At 41.0% G+C, this 12,459-nt stretch overlaps 1 non-coding gene across 1 annotated transcript; it reads right to left on the bottom strand.

Annotated features, from left to right (window-relative positions):
• Positions 1–8,608: 8,608 nt before the first annotated feature.
• On the bottom strand, positions 8,609–8,690 carry Trnas-gga (transfer RNA serine (anticodon GGA)). The gene is given in 2 exon segments: positions 8,609–8,643; positions 8,651–8,690. It is a non-coding gene; the product is annotated as a tRNA-Ser (tRNA).
• Positions 8,691–12,459: the final 3,769 nt, after the last annotated feature.

The raw sequence follows: 12,459 nt of genomic DNA, 5'->3' as shown, positions 1-12,459 counted from the left end.
TTCTTCACGACGTTCTGCAGGTTCTCTCTGAGGCGCTCAACTACTACGGTTGCTGATGCAGGTGGTCTATAGAAGCATCCGACTATCATATCTGACCCACCTTTGATACTTAACTTAACCCAGATTATTTCACATTCGCATTCGCTAATAACTTCACTGGATATTATTGAATTCTTTACTGCTATAAATACTCCTCCACCATTGGCGTTTATCCTATCCTTGCGGTATATATTCCATTCTGTGTCTAGGATTTCGTTACTGTTCACTTCCGGTTTTAACCAACGGCGGTAATCCGTTATTCAGAATGACAGTCACAATCACATTATTTATTTTGTCGCCATCCGGTTTCAACCCGCGATGGGGTCATCTTCAGGGCAATTTACACCATTTCATCGCTCGCTGGGGTCGTCACCCTGCCTGTGCACGGTTTATAAAAAAGTGGTTCAAATGGCTCTGAGCACTATGGGACTTGACATCTGAGGTCATCAGTCCCCTAGAACTTAAAACTACTTAAACCTAACTAACCTAAGGACGTCACAAACATCCATGCCCGAGGCAGGATTCGAACCTGCGACCATAGTGGTCGTACGGTTTATAGTTACAAACCGTGCACAGGCAGGGTGACGACTCCAGCGAGCAACCAAATGGTGTAAATTGCCCTGAAGATGACCCCATCGTCGGCTGAAACCGGTTGGCGGCAAAATAAATAACGCGATTGTCCTTTTGAATAATTGATTATAAGTAAATTAGTCGCTGTTTGTCTCCATACAACTATGTTGTTTAAAATTGTAACGCCAGTGTACATTTGCTCGCCTTGCCGCTGCTATCCGGTAAGGCGTGTAGTTTTGACAGGTTTCTTCATTGTAGGCCGGTTGGTGATTCCACTACTCTGTTGGTAATGATTCCTTTTCGTTCCGGGGGCTCTAAACACACTATTCTGGGGACGTAGTGCCGGCCGCCGGTTCCGGCTTTGGCGTATTGTTCCATTGTTGCATTTGGTTTGTCGGACACCAGGTAGCTTCAGAAAGATTATCATTACTCATTCGTCAGACTGCCTCTAGCCTGAGTTACCATCTTGTTAAGTGGATGCAACCCTTGGCTGCCTATCTTATCGCTCGGGAAAGTGTCTGTTGCTGGAGCTTTTCAGAGGTCGGTTCCTGGAGCGCCGTCTGGATCAGTTGCTTGTTTTTTTAATTAACTTTTGCTAGTGTATTTGCTGTTTTACCCCAAGTTTCAAAATTTTTTATATTATTACCGTTCCTAACGTGTAAGGCCTTCAGTTGTGATTGTGGTCATTTGCCTTAAAATTTTAATTTGGTATTTGTATTTTAGCAGTAAGACTTAAAACATTTTGCTGCAATTCCTGGCGTCTGATGCCGTCTGCTGTGTTTGTGGCGACTTGCCTTTAATATTTTAATACCTGAAATTTGTAAGTTGCAACGAGTTTTAAACAATTCTTAATTTATTGCCATCTCTGGCGTGTGAGGCCTTCTGCCCAGATCACAATGGCTTGCTTTTAAAACATTATCTGTTGTATCTGTATTTAATAGTGATTTGCTAAATTGTGACTCACTGAAAACACTATTAATTACACTGTTGTTTATTCCTTCATTAATAACGTGTGGTATTTTTTATAGTTAAGTCTGGATTTACTAGTTTAAAATAAATTGTGTGTAATTGTAAAAGGCAACCAATAGTAACTGATTACGGCCCCGTCCACAATGATAACCGAATCCTGCCTTCCCTTGACTACCATCAGGTTTCAGAGGTTGCCGCTGGAATAAATCAGAAATGAAAATACAGTTGTTGGTTTATTTGTTGCTGGTTGTATTTACATCGGCTGTTGTTCTGTCGTCCCTCGTAACTTTAATATTCCACGTATTTTCTGTGTTTTCACACATTTATTTTTAGTAATAGCAGCGGCACTGAACTATTGCTCTTACCACTGCAAAACGACCTTCATTAATGGAGGAAAAGTTGCTTTTCATTGGTACGTACAAAAGTGCTGTTATACTTATCACGCTAGTTGGAGGTGCTTTATGTGTAGTTTGACATTCAGACACAGCGGCACAAAATCGTAGGGCTAATTTATATGACCGTATCGCCGTATATTTACGAGGCCAGTGCTACTTAAATTCATTACCGTAGAGTGAAAGTGTGCTGCCAGTCAATTCGTTGAATGTACACACATTTAGAGAAATGTTCACATGCAGATAACATTTACATATGACAGTCTGAATCATTTCCTTCGTTTTATTCATTTTCACAACGCATTGTGCTTATTTTGCAGCAGTAAAAATCTTCTTGCGACGTGGTGAATGACAAGGTGCGATTAATATTTTAGTTTCCCTGAGAATAAAAACAAATTTAAAAAATATGTCAGAAATTAGGAATAGAAGAACTTAGTTCACGAAAGTATTTCAAATTTGAAAAATTTCAAATTTGGAGCATGCAATAACTTCACATTTCTTGCGTCCTTCCAATTAGCGCAATCCCAGTGCAGTGTAAGTTTTCGACAACATTATGAAGCTCAGCAAAAACCCTATTAATAGTAATACATGTCCCTTTAAATAACAAATACCGATTGAGCTTCGACGCTTGTCGCAAACCAGAAAAAGGCCCTTGCATTTATCTCTTGAAGCTTCATGACAAATTAAATCCAGATATCGAATTCAAATTGTAAAAAGTGCCTACGAGATGCGGGTGTAAACTCCGCCGTAACTTTAGATGTATACTAGCGATGTAGTGACATTAAAAATCTGGACGGAGCTTATGGGTTAACTTTGCCGCACTATAGTCACGTGACTGTTGGAGTCGGTGAATATTTGCGACAAACATTTCGTTCTGCGCATCTAATTGTTCACACCAGAAATACCTGTTCTGCAGTTAGACCACAGAGTTTCAATACATCGGTACGTGACCTTTGTCATGGAAGCTTGCACAAGATTCGAGAATGAACCATCGATAATAGTGTGTCGAGTGCGATATCGAAACGGAGGCGCGTGGCTTGTCATTGCTTTCGCGTGACACGACGGTGCTAAAATGTTGATAGTACTGTATGTTCTGAATTAATACGGTCGGAAGGAGAACGGTATTAAAGATGCATAAACTGTGAACTGGGGTGTTCAATTGAACTGGCAAGGACAGCATGCAGGTGTTGTGTTAGACAATTCAATACTTGTAGTTGAGACGTGTGAACAGTTTTAATGTTAACAGCGTGAGAATAGGGTACAGAAGAAGGGAAAAAAATTAAATAAGTTGTGAACTTTTTACTTAAGTAAGCGGACAAAGACTGTATCGTGAGTGTAACTGAGTGGGACTGCCCAGTAATTACAACAGCTAGAGTGATCTAGTTTTGACCCCCATGAACATCGATAGACGTTAAAGAAAACTCAAATCACTAGGAACTGCTGGGCAAATAACTAACCGTGAAGGACAAATGAATGAAATGGTTCAAAAATGGCTCTGAGTACTATGGGACTCAACTACTGAGGTCATCAGTCCCCTAGAACTTAGAACTACTTGAACCTAACTAACCTAAGGACATCACACACATTCATGCCCGAGGCAGGATTCGAACCTGCGACCGTAGCGGTCGCGTGGTTCCAGACTGTAGCGCCTAGAGCCGCTCGGCCACCAGCGGCCGGCGAATGAAATGGTTCAAATGGCTCTGAGCACTATGGGACTTAACATCTGAAGTGATCAGTCCCCTAGACTTAGAACTACTTAAACCTAACCAACCTAAGGACATCACACACATCCATGCCCGAGGCAGGATTCGAACCTGGGACCGTAGCAGCAGCGCAGTCCTGACTGAAGCGCCTAGAACCGCTCGGCCACAACGGCCGGCACAAATGAATCGCCATGTCAAATATTGTATGAGTAGTTCATTTCATAATCGTACGTGTTTTACAGCACATTAGCGAGGCACAGCCAGAGCTTTGTATTGACGTCTGAGACTCTTTCTTTTGTTATTTAGGATTCTATATGTGCCATAAATTATTATAATATATTTGAAGTTAACATAGACTCCCAGAGAACAAAAGTCCAAAACTACAATACATGCAGCCTTTTTGTGATATGCTTATAATACACGTACGTTCTTTAGATGAATTCTCATATAATTATTGCCACAGAAGTTCATTTGTCCCATAAACATCTGGAGGCATCCTCTTTACCTCAGTTACCGTTTTCTCAAAGTCTATGAGTGCCATTTTGTTGCGAGGAATATGTTTGATACGTAGTATCTTTGGAATTAGTGTGACCTAGCTTAAGTCATTGCTCTGCCTCTGCCACCGAAAAGATACTGCAGTCGCACGCTTCGTCTGTTTTGGCGTGATTTTAAGGAGGTTGGGTTACGGTGGACGTTATTTTACTGTATTTTCCGCCCCTCGTGGTCTCGCGGTAGCGTTCTCGCTTCCCGAGCACGGGGTCCCGGGTTCGATTCCCGGCGGGGTCACGGATTTTTCCTGCCTCGAGATGACTGGGTGTTGTTGTGTCGTCTTCATCATCATCATTCATCCCCATTACGGTCGGAGGAAGGCAACGGCAAACCACCTCCATTAGGACTTTGCCTAGTAAGGCGGTGCGGGTCTCCCGCATCGTTCCCCTACGCTCTGTAAAGAAGCATGGGACTTCATTTCATTTTTTTTTATTTTAATATATTTATTACTTGGGATTAAAATAAAATAATTAATAATTTGCTAGTCGAGTACTTATTTGTGACTTTAGATGTGGTTTTGCCTTAACGTCCATCTTTGCTCATAGGGTCACCGTAACTATTGTTAGTTTTGGAAAGAGTAATGCTCAAGGAACTGCGGCTTTGGAAAATTTCCCTCTTGGAGATGTCATCTCCTCCGACACGCTGCTGTCATCTGAGAATGTTTGGTCGTATTCTGCCTCTGCTGTTCTATCTGTTGCCGTTGACAAACCACCGCGTATTCGTTCAAGACGCAAGTGTAAATTAAGTCTTGACGATGTGTTGTGTATTTGGATTAAAGGACGTGAAGATATTCCAACTTTACTGCAATGAATGATTCTAATGTATACACTTCGTTTAATATATTACACATTTATCTTGCTAAACGTCGAGAGGTGATTTCTTACTCCCTTTCGTGGTGTTAAATTGTCACTGTCAATACGTAATGCAGCAACAAACGCCACCGCAAAATTTGTATTTCCTCTGATTTGCTTCCTACAATTTTTCTACTAATTTCTACAACAGAACTCACGGTGTAAATTACAAAATCACTAGGTTTTGATTTTGAACATAATAAATATTTATAATCTTGAAGTAAGTAAATTTTATGCTTGCCATCATAAGGTGTGCACCCTAGTCTATCGTCAGCTGTGATTTGTTCTTATTCCCCGAAAGCTGCAGCGAGCGCTGTTTTGAAATTTGGCAGTTGGTGAACATCTGTTAGACTTTTTTTTACATTGCCAAATGGATTGTTTGTTTTGGTCGAGCCAGTTTTCTTGTACGATAGTGCACTTGAGGGTCTATGAAACCATATTATCGATCCATATTGGTAATATCACATCTGTAAGTAATTAAGTTTACTGCTACAGAAAATAATTGATGAATTTTTTGTCTTCTGTATTTTCATGGGTGACGAACTATTTTGGTTATTTAAGTATGAGTATACGGCAAGTTTAAGAGTGAAGTTCTGAGTTGGACAATAAATTAATTTCAATTTTTTTACTATTTTAGACATGGAATTACATCAGTTTCTCCTAGCATATCCAGTTACCATAATTTTAAACAAAACGAGCTTAGATTAACTCTCGTATAAAAAATTAATTCTATACCGTAATTATGTCGACCGTCCCCGTTTTGTAGCACGTGGTTTACATTTTCGAATGGTGACGAAAATCGTTGTAGTTAGTGTTGTCTTTATGATCGCCGTGATATGAGACCCCATATTGGTCAATAAAACGCATCGTGGCTGGAGTATATATACAGCTGCACGTTTATGATCCACACTAGTAACGCACGATATCTGTAATCTCAAAAATTCTTTGCCAATAGTAATTTTGGAAGTCCTTATGTTCAGAAGGTGCTGGACTTCTCATATTCGAATAAAATAAACACGGAATGAAACCTAACGAAGTAGAACAGGGCGTCTTTAATTTTGAGCAATTACAGCTATGAAATAATAGCGCAAGAGCTTATTAAACTAGTCAAAGCGAGGGATAGCGCTGCACAAAAGTTTGCCGCCGTAAATCAACCCACGAATGGAATTTACTCAGCCATGAAAAAATAGTAATACGTAAGCATATAACCGATTGCAACGCAAGCTTTCCTGAAAAAACTCTGCGGCGAAGTTGCACTGGGAAACCGTACTCACGAAAACCATTGAGAATTTCAGGTGGAACTTTCCTGAGGAATTCGCAGGTAATAACAGGAAAGCGACCGTTTAAGCGGACACGATGTAGCGATCGACAGTACAGTAAGAAGCAGTTGTGCAGTGATATTAGGGGCGCCACTAGTCCATTTCACCTAAGGCACAATCTGAAACGAAGCTACAGTCACTGATAGCTGTAGACGTAATACTACGGTGGGCAGATTACCAAAATCAAATTTGGGACACAAATTAGAAGTCGAAATGAATCGACATTTCGTGGAAATTTTCGTTAATAATGTATTACATTCTAGATTAGTGTTAAAATACTCGGTTTATCCCATATCTACATAGATCATCGTACTTTAGTGTTAAAACTCGCAATAATAATAAAAAACCATCAAAAACTTTGCATTACTACCCGAGTAAATACTTTGTTGTTTTATCGCTGTCACATGCAAACATAGTACGTCGCTTTAACATAAAGAGGTCTTTAAGTATGGTTGATAATGGGTATTACTTACGTAGGTTACTTATTTCTCACTCTCAGTTGGCTTCGGAAATTTCTCCCTGGGCATATTTTGAAAAATATTTTCTGTGAAGTTTCACAGAAGAAAGTATGTCATTCAGGACTTTGTTGTTTCCAAATAGAGTTTTATAAAAATCAGTTCATGAAGTATCCTGAAAATGAGTCTTAGTTATTACTTCCTTGACAGTTTCCACACTGAACCTATTCTTTTATTGATCCATAAAGCGTTTGCAACAGAGAACACTATCTGCAGCAGCACATCTTTCAGCTCCTCGCAGTGCGTATGAAGGCAACACATTTACTACTATTGATTCACACTTCGTTCTGGAACACTTAATTTTCTTCTCAAACACTTTCCTGACTATCGCAGCTGTGGAGTCAATTGATATAAAGGAATGGTTAGTTTTCATTGCCTGGAAAACTATCAAATCTGCCTCATCAGGAAGATACTTTTATTCATCAGTTACAACGGCATTGTTCTCACGTTTTGTAATAAAAGGCATCATACTTTATGATGAAATTTTGCTTGAAACAGAAGGGTTGTGTTTCTTCACATTAATATGTTGTACAAAATCAGATCAACCACCTTTGTCGATTGAAAACGTTCTTTTACACAACGTGCAAAAAACTTCTCGCTTTCTTGTTTTAAATTCAGAAATGGAGACTCAACTTTAATGCCGTAAATAAACACACCCCACACCCTTCCTTTTTGGCATTTCTGCGAAAAGCTTGCAGTATATCACATCAATTAACGCAACTGAGCGGTGCTCGCCCCGGCTTATGCGTTGGTTTAAACCTTGATTCTTACTCTGCGTTTGGTTTCCCGCGGTTATTGCAGTTATGCCGTGGTTCTTCCTCTTTCTACGTGTGGCAGCAGCGGTGTGTATCGATATTCGCACCTTGTACTATCTTTGGTCTGGTGCTTATAGTTTCCGGCTAGCCGGTGTGCGGCAGTCGGTCGGTTGGTGTGGATAAGCTAGGAAATATCCGAGCGGCGCAGTGGGCCGGGCCCGCTGGCGGTCTCTACGCAGTGTCGCAGTGTGTGGGAGCTGTTCCGGTTGCTACAGGGTTCGTGGCTCACCGACCCAGGAACATCAAAGTTGAGTGGTGATTTAATTACCGAAGCCAGACTGTTCACATTGTGCCTTTGGTTTCCATGGTTGGCTGTTGGGGGTATTCCAATGAGCAACAGGGTGTGATCGAGTTGGCGAAAGTTTGGACACCATCCAGTGGAGTTTAACTGTATTTTGGTTATTTGAAGTCAAAGTGCACCAGCGGAATTTTCTGCCTTGTGGCCGTTAGCGTTTCTGTTACCTGCCCTGCCCGCTGACATAAAATTCAGGCAGTGTCCTTTCCTCAACGTGTTGTCGCTGTCCAACACGTGTGTGTAGTTTTGACAGCTTATGCATACTTGGTTGTGGGCGGCTACGCCTTTTACCTTTTGGCTTTGCTGTTTCTTGTGCACTGGTCGGGTGGAAAGCAAGTTGTCTTGTCGGTGGGTCCGTTGACTGTCTCTTGGTTGGGTTGCCAGCGGATCGTATATAACTGGGCCGACTACCTGTCTCCCCTAAGCGAACGTTAATATTTCAGGTGCAGACCGACCCCCGGAAACTCCCGAAAAAATAAAAAAGGATTCAAATGGCTCTGAGCACTATGGGACTTAACTGCTGAGGTCATCATTCCCCTAGAACTTAGAACTACGTAAACCAAACTAACCTAAGGACATCACACACATCCATGCCCGGGGCAGGATTCGAACCTGCGACCGTAGCGGTCTTGTTTCCAGACTGTAGCGCCTAGAACCACTCGGCCACCCGGGCCGGCGGAAACTTCTGAGCGCGGCTGACTATACTGCCTTTTCTTATTAGTGTTTGTGTATTTTAATGGCTTATAGCCGATGGTTTGAATTTGTATGCTTTTAGTTGGGTTTTAAATAATGGGCCTTCAGCTGCTTTAAAATTTAAATTCCTTACTTGCTAAATCTTAGATTGTGTGGGCCTTCAGCCAGTGTAAGATATTGTTTAAAGATAAAGCTTTAGGCCTTCTGCTACTAAAAATTATTTTAGTTGTTTTAAGTAATCGGACTTCATCCGTTTTTAAATTAAAGTTCTTGTCTTTCAAGTATCAGACTGTGTGGGGCCTAATAGAAGATAAGGCCTTCTGCCTTGTGTTTCTTTTTGTTTTTAAATTAATTTTACCTGCAGTCTTAAATCATGGGCCTTCAGCCGTCTTTAAATTAACCTTGTTTGCTTTTCAAGTGTTAGAGTTGTTAGGCCTTCAGCCAAATTATTGAACTTACTTACGTGAGGCTTTCTGCCTTCTAAATATTCTGTTTTGAGTCTGAATTTTAGGTTAATGGCTTTCAGCCGTTTTTAAATTTAAGTGGTTGTGCCCTTAAATCATAAGATAGTGTGGCATATTCAGCCGATAACTAAGTTCAAAAAATTTTTGCTACATTGTTTGGACAACGAAATAGTTATATGTGTTTGAGTGTAAGTGACAGCCCCCTATTGGCCCCTTTCCACAATTCCAACTACCTGTTCTGTCCTGCGTACTTCAGCAAGGCCTTTCAACAACCTGTAGTTAAGTCTAAAACCATGCTTCTGAACCCGGCGACCTGAAGCAATACACAATGCACAAGGAAAGCGCAAGTGACAAACTGCTCGCTACTGAAAGCATTACTCAGAACCAACCAAGAAACTTCAAAAAACGTGCGTCATTCAGTTTTGTTTAATAAAACGCCGCTCAAGGATTGGGCCCTAAGTCTGTTCCGACTGTCTGGCTGTTGCGTATAAATCAGTACGAGGAGCGATGTACAAACGTGGGACATGTGATCACCGCGTCATCAGTCCCTCCAGTCATCTATAGTTTAGGTTTGGCGACATTTGTTATCCATTTGATTATGCTACACGTTACTTAAAAACATGCTGTTTCGAAAGATATGGGACATTTAGCGAAAGCGGGCCAAAATACGTCCCGTAGGTATTTGTCGAGACAGTGGGACACTTAAGGTAAGTAGGGGACAAACGTGTAAAATACCGAACGTCTGGCCATCCTACCTTATACTGTACTTTCAACTAGCCGTAGCCAGTCTTGGAACTCTCCTGGATTGATGCGTGGAGCCATTAATCTTCAAGTGAGGAACGCTTGTACCGTCCTGACAGCAATATTGAGCATGACAATAGACTCTTTTTTTTAAACAGTATGTAAGCGTAATCCAGCAACTGAACTGTAAAATTATATTTTTAAATGTTGCACTTGTGCGGGAATTTCAGACCTGCTCGTATAGGGTAAAGCGCAGGGTTAGCGGAACGTATTAGCGACAGTGGGCTGGTGCACTGACCATCCTGCACGGGGTTCTTAGCCGGTTTCCCACGTACATTTAGGTAAATGGCGGGCTGTGCCCCAAAGTCCACTCCAGAGGCTACGATCCAAAAATATTTATGTGATCAGACACGCAACAAAATGTACACGATTCACAGATCAGAGACTACGTTCGTAAGCACAAGGGAAAATCCTGAAAAATTGTCAGTTTTCTAACTGCCGTAGCTTAAAGAGAAAGAGCCGTAAGAGCATGTGATTCTTGCCATCTTTACAGATCTTTTGGGAACAATTTGATCTATGAATCACCGCTTTTGTCCTTAAACTGCTTCATGAATAGTATTTTGTGTTGCAAATTAAACCAAACATATTAATTGTTTATCTATAGCGCTGGAACACATATCTCGAAATAAAAGCAAAGTACAAGCTTGATTTTTTTACTTGCAGTTATTTATACTTTATGTTTAGTGTAGATTTTTAAAAAAATTATTTTAATAACGATTATCAAAAATTTCAATTGTTAACTCATAGTTTACCCCTGAAAAAATTTTTAATTTTCAAATTTAAGTAATAAGAACAGTCTAGTTCTTAGTTAAGTGTGTTTTAAGACGGTGTGCAAAATTTCACGTCCATGTCTTTAATAGTTTTTAACCAATGTGTAGCAAAACATCGAAAAAGTGAACTTCCGGGAAGTTCATGGTAAAGTTTATGTCTTTACCTACCCTGGATAACTTTAATGCATCCCAGGTCCATATTCATCTCGTTTCTGATGTTGTTCTCCCTTCCTTTTGTTTCTTGGACTACTACTACTACTTATTTTTGCGTATTTCGTGGCTTCCAACTCTGATTTCTCTGCTTCGAACAGTCTCTTGCGGTCAACAAATGGTTGAAATGGCTCTGAGCACTATGGGACTTAACATCTGAGGTCATTAGTCCCCTAGAACTTAGAACTACTTAAACCTAACTAACCTAAGGACATCACACACATCCATGCCCGAGGCAGGATTCGAACCTGCGACGTAGCGGTCACGCGGTTCCAGACTGAAGCGCCTAGAACCGCTCGGCTACTCCGGCCGGCCTGCGGTCAACAACAATGAAAGTTCTTGGCATATGTAGTCCACCAGGCACTCCCATCAATTCCGTAATCTTAAACGTTGACACTGCACCGTGACTGAAACATAGCAGAAAATCCAGCACCTCTATTTTCAAAGTATTTAGTCCTACTCAACTGTTTTTGTTATTCGTCACCATATGCAATTGTTAAACTCCCCATTTCAGTTTCGGGTACTCTGTTTCCATTTCCTGTCCTGCCATATTGAACAATGGACACGGGTTATAAAATAAATGTAACTGAAGTCTCTAGCTTTTCGATTAAATGGTTTATGTAGTTACTAGCCGTAGTCAGCATGGAGATAGCGATAGGCCCACTTGAATGTAGTAGATTTTATTAAAACTTTAATTTAGCTGAGGTCGAAATTAGAAAACAATGATTGCTAGTTTCAACCACTTAAGTGGCCATGTCCAGATCAGGATATAAGTGTGCGGCGTCTAAATAAAGAGAACAGATAAGATATTTCGTCATTACAGAGCTAACATTTTCAGGGAAATGTCAACTTACAGCCACTACTGAGTGGAGAGCCATGCTGTAGACCTCCAGCGCGGATCTCCACTCAGTAGTGGTTGTAGGTTTCTGCCTTGCGGCTCCCCGCCGGCTGACAGTTTCCACCAACACGCAGTGATTGGAGCTCTTACTCTGACTGGCCCGACAGCATGATACGCCTGACCGCATGTTATTTGTTACCAGATACAACAACTTCATACACCTGAAGATGGGATTTTAAAATCCTGAAACCGACTGTGTTTGAATAGATCATGAATACAACTGAAGTGGATCTCTATAAAGTAATTGATATCAGTGATGAATCTAGGAGTCTCCATTTGTGAATAGTATAGGAGCCAACCCTCATAACTGGTAAAAAGTACCTCGTACCATCACAGTGGTCTGCAGAGAATGGATGCAAAAATAGATGTAAATGTACAAACATCAAAAAAAGTTTTGCAGGGCCAATGTTCCCAGAACTCCTGAAGATAGACGTTGACTGTGGATGCTGTATCACAGACACAGTCCATTTGACTGTTCAGAGATATCACTAAACCCGCCCAGAGATGTAAGCAACCATGCATGAGCAGCGCCTATTAGACGGAGGGGGTCCGACAGACCATTACGAGTCATTCCACCAGGAAGTGCTACACGGCTCTTGTCTGTAG

This window comes from Schistocerca nitens, chromosome 4 (genome assembly GCF_023898315.1).
Source record: "Schistocerca nitens isolate TAMUIC-IGC-003100 chromosome 4, iqSchNite1.1, whole genome shotgun sequence".
Classification (NCBI taxonomy): Eukaryota; Metazoa; Arthropoda; class Insecta; order Orthoptera; family Acrididae; genus Schistocerca; species Schistocerca nitens.
Note: the sequence above shows the minus strand (reverse complement) of the source record. Positions and strands in the feature narration are given on the sequence as shown.